Raw genomic sequence first — 12,075 nt, 5'->3', positions numbered from 1 at the left:
CTTCAAATATCTAAATATTCTCTTTACTATTGCATAGTGTGATTCCTTAAGATCAACTTGAAATATTTCTAGTATCCCAATTATGTTTTCTATGTATGGTCGGATGTAAGTGAGATATTGAAACCCTCCAATCATAGATCTATAATTATGTTTCTCAATTGTAGGGGTCTCATATTTTCTAGACAATTTGTGACCAATTATCATAGGTGTACCAATAGGCATACAACTTTCTAAGCCAAATATTTTCAATGAGTCTTTCAAATACTTAGCTTGTGATAAGAAAATGCCATCACTATTTTCTACAGTCTCTAGACCTAATATTTTTTTTATCCACCAATCATACTCATATCAAATTCATTCTTCATTTGGTTGGAAAATTTGTCACTTGCTTCATCATTTCTTCCAAAGATTATGTCATCCACAATTATCACAATGATCAACAATACATTCTCAATTTCTTTCAAATATAAATTGCTATATGTCATACCTTTAGCAAACCCCAATTTTTCCAAATATGTGTCCAATCTTGCATACTAGGTTCATGCTCTCTTTAGATGATACAATGATTTCTTCAATATGCATACCATATCCTTTTTTTCTATCAAAGGAAGTCCTTTAGGTTGCTCAATGTAGACTTCTTCTTCAAGTTCTCTATTCATAAATGTTGTTTTTCATCCATATAATACACTTGGAACTTGTCACTTGCTGCATAAGTTGGGAACATTCTTACTACTTAAAGTCTAGCAAAAGGGGCATTTTTTTGCTCAGTCTATGCCTCTTACTGTGAATATCATTTGCATACTAATCTTGATTTATTTCTCACAATTTCATCTTGATCATTCATCTTTTTTTTGAATACCCATTTAGTTCCTATAATATTTTTGTATTTTGGTCTAGGAACCAATTCCCATGTCTCATACTTCACAATCTAATCTAGTTCTTCCTTCATTGGTTAAATCCACTCTTCATCCTTTCATGCCTCATCAACACTCTTTGGTTCAACTTGATAAATCAAACACAATTCTTCATATACTTTCTTTCTTGTCATAAATCCTCTATCTTTAATTCCAAAAATTTGATTCTAAAGATGATTCTTTTTCAAACTCATGTTTAGTGTAGGTGTTGATGTTTCAATTCTTACTTCTTCTATAGGTTCATATCATGGCTCTTCTCTTTGTTCAACAATTTTAACATCATTCTACAAATCATTGTTAGTCTCAAAGAATACTTGAATATTCTCTCTAATAGGTTTAGGATTATCTTCTTCTTCATCAAAAATATTATCCAACACTCTTTCTTTAACTCCAAGTTTTTTTATCCCCTTTCACATTTGCACACTCAACAATAGTCTTAGTTCTTTGATTAATACATCTATACACTTTATTTTTCAATGAATAACCAAGGAACATACATTCATTTCTTCTTGAATCAAAATTACTAATATCATCATCTCTCTTTATGTAACACTTACTTCCAAAAATTCTTAAATATTTGTTGAAGTTGCATGTCCAAATCATAATTCATAGGGAGTCATGTTTGCTCCTTTTTAGATATGCACTTTGTTCATGGTGTATACTAATGTGTTGACTGCTTCTCTCCAAAAAAAATTTGATACATCATTTTCAAACATCATGGCTCTTGTTGCTTCTATTATAGACCTATTTCTTCATTTAACAATTACATTTTTCTCAAAACTCTTAGGTTTTGATAGTTTTCTCTTAATACCATTTTCTTCAAAAAATATGTTAAACTCTTGAAGTAAAATCTCCACCTCTATTTGATCTTGAACATTTTATCTTTATACCAGATTCATTCTCAACTCTATCCTTGAACAACTTAAACTTTTCAAATGCCTCAAACTTTTCTTTAAAAAAATTTTGACCCACATTCTTCTAGTGGGACCATCAATAAAAATCATAAAGTACCTTTCTCCATAGAATCCTCTTATTCTATTATCACCATTCAAATCCATATGAACAATCTCCAATTTTTGTTGTAGTAGTGAACTTCTTTCTAGGAAAACAATCTTTCTTCTTCTTAGCTATAACACATTCTTTAAAAAAAACATTAGTAGGTTTCATAATTCTAGGTAGATCTCTGAAAAAGAAAAGTAGTACCAGTCTTCACAAAGTTATCAAAGTTTATATCACAAAATGCTCTATGTCATAACTAATTATTATTCACCTTTGAAACCAAATAAATCATCTCTGTAGGGTTCAATTAATACACATTACCTAAAGATCTTGTACCAGTTCCAATCAAATTAGCATATTTATCCTTGATAATGCATGTCATCTCTATGACTTGTAATTGACAACCTTTATCAAGCAATTGTCCAACACTCAATAGGTTAAGCTTTAATTAATCAACAAACTAAACATCACCAGTGTTAATCTTTCCACCAAGAATAATAGATCTTATTCCCTTGATATGACAAGTTGCATTGTTAGCAAATATAACAATTACTCCATCATGATTATTGAACTTCACAAACATATTCATGTCTTCAGTGATATGATGTGAGCATCCACTATCTATATTCCAATCAGATTTCTTTTCAACTTGCAAAACTAGGATATTTTCTTCTCTAATTTATTTTTTCAAATTTTTTTCTTTTATAACCACAAATCATAATTCATCATCACTTTCACTCTAAACTCTTTCCTTGGACTCATCATCTCTATTTGCGTAAAAATAATCTCTATGTCTTCTAGACTTGAAATTCTTCTTATACTTTTTCTCTTTTTTTAGGATACTTAAATGCATAATGACCAAATTAATTGCAAGTCCAAAACTTAAAAATTATCTTACCATATGGTTCTCTTCTTACAAGTAGGGAAATTTCTTCTTCAATTCTTCTATCTTCCTCAAATTTAGATATGTTGCCGCTAGCATAGTCTCTATCAGTGCTTGCACTTCTTGATAAAGAAGGACAAATGCTCAATGTACTAAAATGTATTTCCACTCTGGGAAATTCTCCAAATTGCTTCAATCTCACTTCTATTGCTTCCAACCTTCTAAATAAAGTTTCTCTAGTAAGCTTCTTAGTACAAGGTATTACTTGTTCAATCATCCACAATGTCTATCTCAATAGTAGTGTCAAAGTTTTCAAAATATTCCATATAATCTCATCTTTATCTTTAGATCCACTATAAGACTTAATTTTTGTGATAATTTTGGATAGTCTATCAATATAGCTTCTCACAAATTCATCTTCCATCATTTTAGCATCTTGAAATAAATATATCCAGTTCTATAGTCTAATTCTTTTAGAATTCTTATCACCTTCAAAACTAGAATCTAAGGCTACCAAAATTTTATGAGATGTGACCAAGGATTATACCTAATTGCATTTATCTTCAAGAAGAGCTAACAATAATAGTTCTCTAGAAAGAATATTACACATAAGAAAATTTCTTTCAGTTTTACTACATTCTTCAAGTTTTCTTTCTTCCACAATTTCCTTTTTATTCTTTTTCATTAGCCAATACCCTGGACCCATACATAAAAAATGAGTCTTCATCTTTTATCTCCAACTACCATAGTTAACTCCATTAATTTTAGGACTTTCTTTTCTGAAGTGACCCACCATTGATCTCCTTAAGTTATTTATGTTTTTCTTCAAGGACCTAATGCTCTAATACCAATTACTAGAAACTGAATTCCACCAAAATAATTGAGAGGGAGGAGGGTGGGTGTCAATCAATTATCCAAATATTAAAACAATTATCAACCTTATTTATCCTTAAACATGTGAATGATATAATTGGGAATCGTAAGAACATATATGTACACAACAAGACCAAATATGTTAATTACAGAAAACACTAGTGGGGATGGTACCCACAAAATGTTGTACTAATATAAAAGTTTCTTGTAAGAGGATTGACTATGTTAGGATCTAATGAAATACATTCAATACATAGCAGTCCCTGTTAAGAAATTCTAACCATGTTAGGAGTTGTGCCAACCCTATTAGGGGTTGTAGAAGGCAAATGGATCCACTATCAAAATAGCTTTAGGGGAAAGACCACATAACTCACTATCCAACTATTCTTCATATTATTCCTAGAAGAATAATAGAAATAGAATAACTTTAGCTCCTCTATCATCTTTATTAGAAAAAACCTCTTCTAATCTCAATACTAGATCACCAATTTTGCATCCAAATAATCTCTTGGATCACTTGCATGCATTTATTAACTTTGTGTATCACTTGCACAATTCACACTTCATACATCAATCACACACTTTACAATAAGAAAAATAACCTTCCTTTATTCCATATCCTCAAAATAATTCCTTGAATCAGCCTCCATTCTTTCCCAATTAATTATAATAGGGACTTATTAAGATATTAAAAAAATTACATCTTTTCACAATTACAAGTCATTGTTAGCTCAGAGTCTTTACACATTTCACACTTATGAACTCTGACCTTTTGAACTTTTTGATGTCTTCATTAGGATGTCTACTCTCATAGTATAATTGTACTCATCATGATTATATATCAGTGAAGATATACAAAAAAACCATCAAAACCACGTATCAAATACTTTGTCTTCTTCTTGTCTTCTATAAATCATGAATATGTTTCACATTTCTTTGACTCTCTATACACACTTATCCATCTCATTAGGATATAGTGTAAAATAAATCCTTAACTAAGATTGACCTAATAATCAATACAGAGTCTATAAGACCTCATTCTATGTCTACAAGTCTTCTAGTCTTCATAGAAAAAATACTATGTTGACATCAATGACAAACATAGTTATGAATGCAACATTCGATCATGTATATAGTATCTCCAATTCCTAAGATACTCCCCCATAGGAATATCATCAACATTCATGCTAACACATTTATGTTTTGATTTTTGTAGTGTTTTTTGAGTGTTCCTTCATGTGCTAAGTGAACCTAATATTTTCCAATGCTTTATTCCTTCTTTGACTAAGTTTTTCTAAGATTGGTTCTTACTTTAAGCCAAATTATGTATTTAATTTAGATCATAAATTTAAGGTTACGACCTTGTCTTGGGATGTGTGTAGATAATTTTAAGGTTGTTCTTTCTATTATGTAATGATCTAGAATCTTATGTAAGCCATTTCAGCGAGTATAAATAGGGGTGTTAAGGTTTAGGCTAGGTGAGACTTAGAGAGTTGAGAATAGATGTTCCTAGAAGAGAGAATTTAGAGTTGGATATTGGGTTCTTTATTTGTATCTTTATATTTTGGTAATTACATGAGTCAATAAAGTAAATTTTTACCTTCTTTCCTTGGTGTTGTTCTTTGTTTTTTTTCTTTTGTTGTGTTTACTCAGCAAGGTGATTGGATAGTTAGATGTATACTAGCCCTAGCTATTCAAATCCCTCCTTGTATCAAGTGGCATCAAACCTTGAGTTTCATCCTTGTGGATAATGGATCATGTAGAACCCCAAGTTCAATTTGGTTGTAGGGTAGAAGATCTATGTATTTGACCTGTAAATTGTAGAGGGTTACAATCTTATAAGAACTTGTTTATAAAGATGGTTTGAGGAATAGGAAATGTTGAGATAAATTGTAGCCATATTATATTTTTTGGAGATATCCCAAATGAGAGGAGTACATTATGATAATGCAAGTAATGGTGAAATAATGGAAATGAATTATAATCTATAACCTAAGGAAGATCAAGATGAGGAAATATTGTTGAAAGTGTTATCGAGGACACATTTAAAGTCTGATGTGGAAGTTCTTCCTAATATGGAAAATTGGATACCAATGCTTTGTTTGATTAGAACTCTAATATGGAGATGTTCTTTGAGTTTGAAGGAAATATTAATAGTAGGAAGGTAAACATTACAATCACTAGGTTGAAAGGTTGTCACTCACTATTGTGGGAGCATTTGCAAACTGGTAGACAAAAAAGAGGAAAAGAGAAGAATGGGGCATAGTTGAAAATGGTGAATAATGTGAAGGAGAAGTTCATTCCTATTGATTTCCAAGTTATCTTTCTAGGAAAGATACATACTTTGAGACAAAAGGACATGAGTGTGAATGAGTATACCGAGGAATTCTATAGATTGAACATCAAATCTAGACATGTTTATAATGAGGTCAAGAAATTTGTAATGCATCTAAATGTATTGAGATCTAGAAATCAAGATGAGATAAGTTTCATGAAATTGGAAAGTGTGGAAGAATAATATTAATATGGCTTTAAAGTTGAGCAGATATTGAAAAAGAAGCATGAATAAAGACACAGACGTAGAGGTCATAGGTCCTAGAAAGGTAGAGGTAGATCTAACAATTCTGTGCAAGATAAGGGAAAATCTGAGCGGAAAAGTGATGAAAAAGGAAAGTCCAAATGGAAAGGTGGTAATTATTACCTAGGAGGTACTAGTTATTATTGAGGAAGAGGTAATTTGTATTCTAGAGGAGGATTTCGTGGTAATTTTTTTAGATTTGGAAAAGAAGGGCATCTATGTGTTGAATGTAGATACTCTAGTGAAAATGAATGTGGTAGAAGGAATTTTGTGATACAAGGTGAATCTCTACACCTTTAGAGTGAAGAAAAATTGATGGTGAGGAAAACTGTGTAGTGAGAAAATTGAGGATAAAGAACATGTTCATAGGAGAAGTCTTTTCAATATGAAATGTAAGATAGCTAGGAAATGCTACAACATGATAACTGACAATGAAAGTTCAATTTGGCATCAAAGGAACTAATTACAATGTTGTATTTATAGAGGCTGAAGCATCCTAAACTCTATCATGTTTCATGGACCAAGGATGAACATAAGATATTGGTAACTGAACAATGTATTATGAAAGTAAAAATTAGACATTACTCTAACAAAGTTTTGTGTGATATTATGCCTATGGATTGTTGTCATGTTCTATTGGGTAGACCTTGGAAATATGATAAAAAATTATATGTACGATGGTAGATTAAAGTAATATAGTATTTGGAAAAATGGAGTTATGGATACATTAATGCCTTTGATTGAGTCTCCTGATGAGATCAATTGTACTACTATAAGACTCTGCATGGTCAATGGAAAGAAATTTGAGAAGGAACTAAAAAAGAACCAAGACTATTTTTCTATAATTCCTAGAGGGATGAGTTATGTTAGGAATGATTGAATGATAGTATAGTAATGATTGAGTATCAAATAGAAGCCTAGTAGTAGAAAATGGTAAAGGTCGAGTGACAATAGAAACTAGTGTGTTATCTGAGTACTAAAAGAAATTGAAAGCTTGTTGAATGAGTAAAAAGAGACTTTTTTTAAGGATATACATGATGTTTTACCACCAATAAGAATTATAACTCATTGTATGGATTTGATTCCTAGAGCTAGTTTTTTGAATAAAGCATCATATAGGCTGACACTTATAGAAAATGGAGAACTAAACATACAAGTACAAGAGCTTTTGTAGAAAGGTTTGATCAAGGAAAATTTGAGTCCATATGTTGTACATGTTGTATTGGAACCTAAGAAGAATGGGTAATGGATAATGTATGTTAATTCTAGAGCTATTAACAAGATCACAATGAAATATAGGTTTCCTATGCCTAGGATAGATGATGTAATGGAACATTTGAGTAAATGAAAGTATTTTACCAAGATTGATTTGAAGAGTGGTTATCATTATATCAAAATTATAGATGGTGATGAATGGTAGACTACATACAATATAAAATATGGTTTGTATGAATGGTTAGTTATGCCTTTTGGTTTGACTAATGAACCTAATACTTTCATGAGGTTGATGAATGAATTTCTCAAGAGATTATTGGGTAATTTTTTGATTATTTATTTCGGATGATATTCTTATATTTAGTAAGACCAAAGAAGAAAATCTTGAGCATGTTAGACAAGTATTCCAAAGTTTGAAAGAGTAAAAGTTTTTGATTAATTTGAAAAAGTGTTCCTTTATGCAAGAAGAGATTGTGTATTTTGGATTTGTGATTTGAGTTGATGGTTTGAGAATGGATCCTAGGAACATTAAAGCAATTTTGGAATGGGCTACACCTAATAATGTGGGTAAGGTAACAACATTTCATGGTTTGGCTAGTTACTAGAGAAATTTTATAAAGAATTTTAGTTTTGTTTGTAATGATATGACTAAGATAATACAAGGAGATAAATAGGATTTTAAGTGGACAAATGGGGCTAAAAAGAGTTTCAAGATATTGAAATGAAAGGTTATTGATGTTATGTGTATTGTCTTGTTCTGATTTCAATAAGGTATTTCATGTTCAATGTGATGTAAGTGGTAGTGCAATATGAATTATGTTAAGTCAAAAAGGTAAACATGTTTCTTTCTATAGTTAAAAGTTGAATAATGATAAAAGGATGTATTCTATTTATGATCAATAATGTTATACTATTGTCCAATATTTGAAGAGATAGAGACATTATTTTATTCCTAAGGAGTTTGTGTTGTATACTAATCATAAAACTTAAGAGTGTTTGGGAAGTCAACATAAGTTGAATCGAAGACATATGAAGTGGGTTGAGTACTTGTAGAGTTTCAAATTTGTGATAAAGCATAAGAGTGGAGTTGTTGATGAAGTGATAAAAAGATGTTCCTTTTCTACTAATATAAAGGTTGAAGTTCTTGGTTTTGATGAAATGAAGGAATTGTATGATACTAGCCCTAATTTCTTAGAGGTATGGAGAGTGTGCAAAGCACCAAATATATCAATTCAAATGAGTAAGTATGATGAATATTTCATTCAAGAAGGTATGTTGTTCAAAGGAATTCACTTGTGTATACCAAGAAGTTCTATGAGGGTTAATTTTATCAAGGGAAAGCATTGTGGTGGTTTGGCTAGACATTTTGGAATTGATAAGACATTGGGTTTTCTTAAGGATAAGTAGTATTGGTCATATATGTATAAGGTTGTTCAAAATTTTGTAAGGAGTTGTGGAGTTTATCAAGTTGCAAAAGGAGTAAATCAAAATACTAGATTATATACACCTATTTTTGCTCCTGAGAAACCTCGAAGTGACATCAATATGGATTCTATTCTTAGATTACCTAAGACAACAAGAGGGAATAATTTTCTATTTTTTGTTGTCAATAGATTTTCTAAAATGGCACATTTCATACCATGTAAGAAGACATCTAATTTTGTGCATTTTTATGATATTTTCTTCAAATATATTGATAGATTGCATGGATTACCAAGAAGTATTATTTTGGATAGAGATAATAAGCTTTCTAGTTATTTTTGGGTGACTTTGTAGAAAAATATGGATAGCGAGTTGAAATTCAGTTCTATATTCCAATCCACAAATAGATTGATAGACATAAGGTGTGAATAGAAGCTTGGGTAATTTGTTGAGATGTTTAGTTGGAGCTAAGTCAAGTAATTGGGATATGGAATTGGAAATAACTGAGTTTGTATAAAATAATTATGTGAACAGGAGTATAGGAAAAATATCTTTTTAGATGGTTACTAGGATATAGCTAGTGCAGGAGCACCCAAATGAGGCTACATTGTAACCTAGGGTTCCTAGTTAATTTTTGGCTTCTAGTGATCTTAGCCAAGCCACTAGTGCAATAAGTGGGGCTAGTTAGTCTTAAAGTGTGAGTTAATGATTAGAAGGTCTAATTAGGTCATTGGAAACATCTAATGTTGCTTGTTTTTTCAAATTACTAAATATTGTGCAAATGTTGTCATTATTGTCAAACATGAAATTTCTAAATTTAAGGGAATAAATTAGACAAACAAAGGGTTGAATATTTTTTTCATGTCCTAGGATTCATATTTAATCATTTGGGAGAGTTTTAAGAGGTTTGGACTAGTTATGCAAAATATTGTCAAATTGCATGACAACTTTGCAAATTTGCAAAAGTTGTGATGAAAAATTTTGTTTCTTTGAGTGCACCCTCAAGAAAGGGTTGAATAATTGCCTCAAAAAATTGGGACATGTACATTTCATCTATTTAAGGCTTCTCTCAACCTAAGAGAATGGTTGGATGACATTTTGAAGAAAGTTTGATTAGTGAACAAGCAACTTTTCGAGCAATTTTATCACAGTCAATGCAGTTTCCTTTCATTAGGTCACTTAGTGTATTGATATCTATATTGTAACCTATGCATTATTTGGTGGATGTAAATAATAGATTCTATGTGTGATTATAGAGATTGTTGTTTTTTCAATTCATTGCACTTTATAAAGTCTTCTATTTGTAACACTATCGCTTGTCTAAACAAAAGAGTTTTTGGTTATGGGATCATAACTCACCTTCCCATTATAGAATTTGTATAGGTTCCTTGGGATGTTTAAGATGAATCTTTGTACTATATGCTTGTAATATATTGGGCCCTCAAAAGTAAGCATAAAATTTTCCAAGTGATGCCCTAGGAAAGCCAAAGGTTCATGATTAGGGATCATAGTGGTTATAGTAGCATTTGATGGTATTGAAGGAATTGGTTGCTTCAATCCGAGTGGATAGAGAGGAGGATACAAGTTTGAAGAATCCCTATGCTAAAGAAGAAGCTATGGTGAATATTTTTTTCTTTGTGTGAAAAAACCCTTATGGTTGTTGATAGACAAATGCAATACCCTTGAATTTGAGCTTAAATATAGTAACCCACTATATGGATAGGTTGGGGAAGTGAGAATAGGTAAATTTTAAAGGTCTTCCAAAATTTTTTAGAATATACAATTTGTTTTCCACCTTGTTAAGAATATTTTTGAGTTATAAGCCAAAAGATGTGTTTGGAGGCCTATATCCTTATAGCCCTATTATGCCTGGTTTGAAGAAAATTATTGAAATTGATAGGGATTTCTTTTCATTTTTAGTTGTTGAGAATTAGAATAGATCCAATTCTCTATAAGAAAAACTCCATCTCCATTGTTGGGTAGTTTTGATCATGTTTGAGTACTCAGTGTGGACGAAGAAAGAAGGCATCCATGTAGCATGTTAGGGGTTGAGTGGATTTCACCATTGGTGTGGACATGTTGAAGAGGTGGAGGATTTGGTATAGGATCCTCTTGATTTAGGGTTATTAAAAACCCTAAGAGGCTAGAAAAGTGGCTTGGTAAAGACCCCAAAAGTAGGTAGGATTGAAGAGAAAGACTTGTCCTTACATCAAAGTTGTATTAGATACATAGAAGATTTGGGCTTGTGAATAGATGTTCCATAGTAAAGAATTCATAGGGGAAAAATCAATGGTGATCAATGTAGATTTGGCCAAATAAGTGGGTGAGAAAAATGAGAGAAATAGAATCCTTTGAGAAGCCCTAGAAGAGATGAAGACAAAGCTAGACAAAGTTGTTGAGCCAACCAAAAAGAAATATGAAGAAGGTGAGAGTAGTGAAAAAGGAAAAGAGAAAATTAATGAGGAAGATATTATTCCTAGACAAGACCATCCATTGAATGAGAAACCATTCTTGAAAGCGATAAAGGTACTAGGAGGAAAAGCCTTAGAAGGAATACCATTGTTTAGTGGGAAGATGGACATTGAATAGTGATAGAATGGATTGAGGGAATGGAAAATCACTTTGAGTGTGAAGGTGTCATAGAGGCACAAAAACTAAATGTTGCAAAATCAAGACTAAGAGAATCATCATTTACATGGTGGAAGTACCTACAAGATTAAAGGGTGGCATGGAAAAAAATCCTATAGCCAACTGGAATGACATGGTGACCAAAGTGAAGAAAAACTATTTTCCTGAAGACTACAAAATACAATTGCATAGAAAGAGGGAAGGTTTGAAGCAAAAAGACTTGGAAGTGGCCTCTTACACAAAGGATTTTCACCAATTATACCTAAGGTCCAAGATTCAAGAAGAGGAACCTATTAAGGTAGCAAGATATTTGAGTGGATTGAAATGGAATATTTGAGAGGAGATAAGCCTATGAACCATTTTTTAGAAGTTTCATGAACTGGCTCTTAAGGTTGAAGAAAATAATAGGAATTAATGAAACTCTAATTCTAGAAGTAGAGTCAAAGGAAGAGATCAATGAGGAAATAGAGGTGGACACCAAGATAGAGGTAGTGATCAAAGAAGCCAAGGTGAGTCCAAACTTGCAAAGCATGGTATTGAAACTACCTCAAGAGGGGTTATAC

The 12,075-nt window shown here is 31.6% G+C and overlaps 1 pseudogene; it reads right to left on the bottom strand.

Moving 5' to 3' along the window:
• The window catches only part of LOC149529488 (uncharacterized), a 141,048-nt pseudogene that overhangs the window by 43,088 nt on the left and 85,885 nt on the right, over positions 1–12,075 (bottom strand).

This window comes from Cupressus sempervirens, chromosome 11 (genome assembly GCF_028749045.1).
Source record: "Cupressus sempervirens isolate cs-2001-9-10 chromosome 11, ASM2874904v1, whole genome shotgun sequence".
NCBI lineage: Eukaryota > Viridiplantae > Streptophyta > Pinopsida > Cupressales > Cupressaceae > Cupressus > Cupressus sempervirens.
The sequence above is the reverse complement of the archived record's forward strand: the minus strand, read 5'-3'. Positions and strand labels throughout refer to the sequence as shown.